Source organism: Schistocerca americana, chromosome 1 (assembly GCF_021461395.2).
Source record: "Schistocerca americana isolate TAMUIC-IGC-003095 chromosome 1, iqSchAmer2.1, whole genome shotgun sequence".
Taxonomy (NCBI): domain Eukaryota; kingdom Metazoa; phylum Arthropoda; class Insecta; order Orthoptera; family Acrididae; genus Schistocerca; species Schistocerca americana.
In genome coordinates this window covers 567186255-567191810 of record NC_060119.1, presented here as the reverse complement: position 1 = coordinate 567191810, position 5556 = coordinate 567186255, and the positions used below count along the sequence as shown (strand labels likewise).

Sequence of the window (5556 nt, the reverse complement as noted above, 5' to 3'; positions counted from 1 at the left end):
TGACTGAACCAATGGGATCATCCCATTCCATGTCTACACAAATTCTCACACCCAGGTATTTGTATCAGTTGACTGATTCCAGTTGTGACTGACTGATGTTGTTGCCTTAGGATATTAAATTTATCGTTTTGTGAAACGGAAAATTTCCCCTTTCTGAAAATTTAAAGCAAATTGCTAAACTATTAACCACTTTGATATTTTATCAATGTCTGACTGTATGTTTGCGCACCATTTCCCGTATAGCATTTCATAATACAATGAGGTGACAAAAGTCATGAGACACCTCCTAATTACCTTTTGGGCCTCCTCTTGTCCGGCGTTGTGCTGCAGCTCAATGTGGCATGGACTCATCAAGTCGTTGGAAGTCCCCTGCGGAAATACTGATATATGTGCCCGGTCGGAGCCCACATTTTCACCTGTCCCCGACCGGGACTCGAACCCGGGATCTCCTGCTTACATGGCAGACGCTCTAACCATCTGAACCACCGAGGGCACAGAGGACAGCGCGACTGCAGGGACTATCTCGCGCACGCCTCCCGCGAGACCCACATTCTAACCTTGTATGTCCACACACTACATTCGTAGCGTCCCACCCTAACACACAGATTACACGTGGAAGACATTCTTACCTAGTCCCGTAAGAGGTCGGGGAATATGTGTGCATCCGCACAGAAGAAGAAGGTCATGGCCGGTGTTGCCAGAACTATATACTTATATGGATATGGTGTCTGTTCTTTCGGACATGTCCGAAAGGACACCATATCCGTATTTGATGATTCGAGTGCCTGATATTCATAAATACGAGGGCTATTCGGAAAGTAAGGTGCGATCGGGCGTGGCATGAAAACCACAGTGGAAATCTGATGAAGCTTTGCACATATGTGTTGGGCTGTGTCTCTGTAGTGTGTCCATCGATCGCATCACGTTCTTTTTTTCACTTCTGAACGCACAATGACCCGTACAGATGCCTAGAAAATAGTGTTTCGGGCCATGTATTAGGGCCTAGTGAGAAATTTTCGCTTGATGTCACGCAGCCTACGATGCATAACTGTCATGGGTTTCCCTCTTCATGACAATTTTCGGCCGTGCTTTACAGGGGCAGTGACGCTCCTACAGCTTTTTCCAAGGTGAGCGTTTGATCAGCCACCGGACAGCCCGTAATTGACTCCCCCTAAGTTTCATTTCTGCTCACATGAGCCGCTGGCTATGAAGATAGCATTTTGGCAAAGACAGTGAGCTGTAGACGAGGACAGAGAATTGGCAGAAAGCACAGGCGTCTGCTTTCTAAGACAAATCTCGAAGTCGGAGCGCCGACTGTATAAAGAAGTGGTTGGAAAGTGTAGCTAAATGTTGCAATTAAACTTTTTTTTCATTTTCACAGAGGTTTCCATTTCGCGACCGATCCGACCTTACTTTCCAAATAGCCTCGTACAGTATTTTCTTCAGCTCGCGAGCCGGCTCGTCAAGTGATACGACAAGAGCGCTCCGAACGCATAAAGTCAAAACTACAGCGTCCATGGCGTTAATGTTTATGTGGTAGGCACCAGGATGAATGATACCCCTTTATTGACACGTCACGCTAACAAATTACGTCTCAAAACTCACTTCTTTGAGAGTACATTCATTTTATATTCAACTCATCTTCAGAGGTTTGCAGTTACTTACTTGTCGTGATCATTGTTTCTTTACTTACGACGTTTACAGATATTGCAACGCCGCTAATAAAGAAACAATGTTCACAAGACTTAAATAAATGTAAACTTCCGAAGATGTGGTACCAAGTGTCTTGAAACGCCATCATGTGAAAATAAACGCCTATAAAAGCGACCGGTTGCAGATAATTCATTATAAATTTCCTTTAACCAACAGTTGTAGTACTCTAATACGTAGATTATGGACAAGAATTATTTAATAATGTGGCAATGAGACAGGAAAATCCAATCAAATCAAAATGGTTCAAATGGCTCTGAGCACTATGGGACTTAACATCTGAGGTCATCAGTCCCCTAGAACTTAGAACTACTTAAACCTAACTAACCTAAGGACATCACACACATCCATGCCCTTGGCAGGATTGGAACCTGCGACCGTAGCGGTCGCGCGGTTCCAGACAGTAGCGCCTATAACCGCTCGGCCACTGCGGCCGGCGAAAATCCAATCGACGGATCATTTTGGAGTAACTTTGCGATCTTTGGCCACAGCGAGGCTGCGTTTGAAATTCAGTGTGTTAATAGCCGCGAACAGTACTAGGAAGCATGAATTTTTATACACTACTGGTCATTAAAATTGCTACACCAAGAAGATGACGTGCTACAGACGCGAAATTTAACCGACGGGAAGAAGATGCTGTGATACGCAAATAATTAGCTTTTCAGGGCTTTCAGACAAGGTTGGCGCCGGTTTCGACACCTACAACGTGCTGAAATGAAGAAATTTTCCAACAGATTTCTCATACACTAACAGCAGTTGACCGGCGTTGCCTGGTGAAACGTTGTTGTGATGCCTCGTGTAAGGAGGAGAAATGCGTACCATCACGTTTCCGACTTTGATAAAGGTCGGATGTAGCCCATCGCGATTGCGGTTTATCGTATCGAGACATTGCTGTTCGCGTTGGTCGAGATCCAATGACTGTTAGCAGAATATGGAATCGGTGGGTTCAGGAGCGTAACACGGAACGCCGTGCTGGATCCCAACGGCCTCGTATCACTAGCAGTCGAGATGACAGGCATCTTATCCGCATGGCTGTAACGGATCGTGCAGCCACGTTTCGATCCCTGAGTCAACAGAAATGTCTGGTCAATGGTGGCCGAGTAACTGGCTCCTCACAATACGCCAGTCTCTACTATTGATGAACTGTGGTATCGTGTTGAAGCTGCGTGGGCAGCTGTACCTGTACACGCCGTCCAAGCTCTGTTTGACTCAATGCCCAGGCGTATCAAGGCCGTTATTACGGCCAGAGGTGGTTGTTCTGGGTACTGATTTCTCAGGATCTATGCACCCAAATTGCGTGAAAATGTAATCACATGTCAGTTCTAGTATAATATATTTGTCCAATGAATACCCGTTTGTCATCTGCATTTCTTCTTGGTGTAACAATTTTAATGGCCAGTAGTGTACATATTTAGCCAAAAATACTTTTGTTTACTGATCACATAGGCGTGGGTTGTTTTCTGTAACAGTGAATAAATTAAACAATTTTTTTTTACTTTATTGTTATTTTAAAACCTGTAAGACAGGCAGGCTGTCAGCAGCATTCTACGCTGCTCTTCAGCCATAGAATACACAACGAGAAAAAAACAGGAAGAATACACATAAGTTCCAGAACGGGACACATAAAGACAAACATGGAGCCGTTTACACTCGACGATAATCCACACATCAAACTTTTGAAACGACGCACAAACACTGAAGATGGCGATGGCACAGGTGAACGAAGGAGTGCGACGGTGAACACTGACCACTAAACACGACGGCACACACGAGACACTGAGGGCGATGATCTCCATCGCGCGAAAGTCTACATCTACATCTACATTGATACTCCGCAAGCCACCCAACGGTGTGTGGCGGAGGGCACTTTACGTGCCACTGTCATTACCTCCCTTTCCTGTTCCAGTCGCGTATGGTTCGCGGGAAGAACGACTGTCTGAAAGCCTCCGTGCGCGCTCTAATCTCTCTAATTTTACATTCGTGATCTCCTCGGGAGGTATAAGTAGGGGGAAGCAATATATTCGATACCTCATCCAGTAGCGTGTGCGAGTCCGGGAACCTGCCAAGAAAGGAGGAGGGGGGAGGGGGTGGGAGAGGGAGAGGGTAGAGTAGAGATCCCATGGGAAGAGGAGATAGGAGGAAAGGAGGAAGGGGGAGGGGAAGCCCGGGGGAAAAGGGATGGAGGAAGAGGGATGGGGGGAAAAGGAGAGAGAAGGGAGGGAGGGTGCCTAAAGGAAAGGACACCGGAAGTGGGGGGGGACAGGATCAAAGTTGATAGGAGGGGTAGATGGAGGGGAGGAGGACATCATCAGGGAGGGGGAGCTGGCGGAAGCCACCTTGGGAGAGGGTAAGGAGGGTGGAGAGATGGAGGCCGGGTGGGACGTGGGAATACAGGCACGGCAGCAGGCGGGGGTGGGAGAGGATGGGCGAGACAAGCGGGTGAGGAGGATCGAGTTTGCGGGAGGTGTACAGGATCCGTATCCTTTCAAGGAAAAGGAGGACGTGGGGGAACGGAATGAGATCATACAGGATCCATGTGGGGGAGGGGAGACGGATGCGATAGGCGAGGCGGAGAGCATGGCATTCAAGGATTTGAAGGGATTTATAAAAGGTAGGGGGGACAGAGATCCAGGCCGGATGGGCGTAACAAAGGATAGGGCGGATGAGGGATTTATAGGTGTGGAGGATGGTGGAGGGGTCCAGACCCCACGAACGGCCGGAAAGGAGCTTGAAGAGACGGAGTCGGGAGCGTGCCTTGGCTTGGATTGTCCGGAGATGGGGAGTCCAGGAGACGCAACGGTCAAGGGTGACGCCAAGGTACTTAAGGGTGGGAGTGAGGGCGATAGGACGGCCATAGATGGTAAGATAGAAATCAAGGAGGCGGAAGGAAGGGGTGGTTTTGCCTACAATGATCGCCTGGGTTTTGGAGGGATTGACCTTGAGCAACCACTGGTTGCACCAAGCGGTGAACCGGTCAAGATGGGATTGGAGAAGGTGTTGGGAGCGCTGCAGGGTGGGGGCAATGGCAAGGAAGGCGGTGTCATCGACAAACTGGAGAAGGTGGATGGGGGGTGACGGCGGCGGCATGTCCGCCGTATACAAAAGGTACAGAAGGAGGGAGAAGATGGAGCCTTGGGGCACACCGGTGGAGGGGAAAAAGGTGTAGGAATCCGTGTTATGGATGGTGATGTAGGAAGGATGGTGGGAGAGAAAGGAGCCGATACCAACGTTTTAAGACCTTTTAATCTAAAATATATATGTACACTTTATTGGCTGCTGAGTCTGACCTATAACTTCCTTTTTATATGCCTTAGTTACCCTTTTTATATGCTGTTATGTACGTCCCTTGCTTCTAGCATCAACCTAACTCTGTATACGCGTGTGATTAATTCTATGGTTATGATTATCGCATACACTGTGTACATTTTGCGATATGCCATGACATTATGTTTCACTGACGAAGGTACTTACTTCTGCTTGTTTGTGTTATAAGCCAGTATTAAGTTTTTTGTAATGCGCTTCTTGTACTTTACATATATGTAGGGGAAAGTGGCACAAAATGACACAGAAGAGCAAAAACAACGTAGTGGTTTTCTTTTCTTTTTTTTTTCTTTTTTTTTTTTAAAGTGGTGGTTATCGGGATCATAATCCCTGGTTTACTTGATTACTTCTGATGGCTACACATCTTCCACAAGCCAATAATCTCTGCGGCTTCCATTTGGTGAGGTGAGATCGGAGACACCATTTTAGAAGCAGTGGAAACAAATATTTCTGTTACAAAACTTTTGAAATTATGCAGTTTTGATTGTCTTTGTGGAAGATTTACCATCAGAGGGAGAGCTTCTA

At 47.0% G+C, this 5556-nt stretch overlaps 1 non-coding gene across 1 annotated transcript; it reads right to left on the bottom strand.

The window, feature by feature from the left end:
- Positions 1 to 417: 417 nt before the first annotated feature.
- Positions 418 to 493, bottom strand: Trnat-ugu. The gene has a single exon. It is a non-coding gene; the product is annotated as a tRNA-Thr (tRNA).
- Positions 494 to 5556: the final 5063 nt, after the last annotated feature.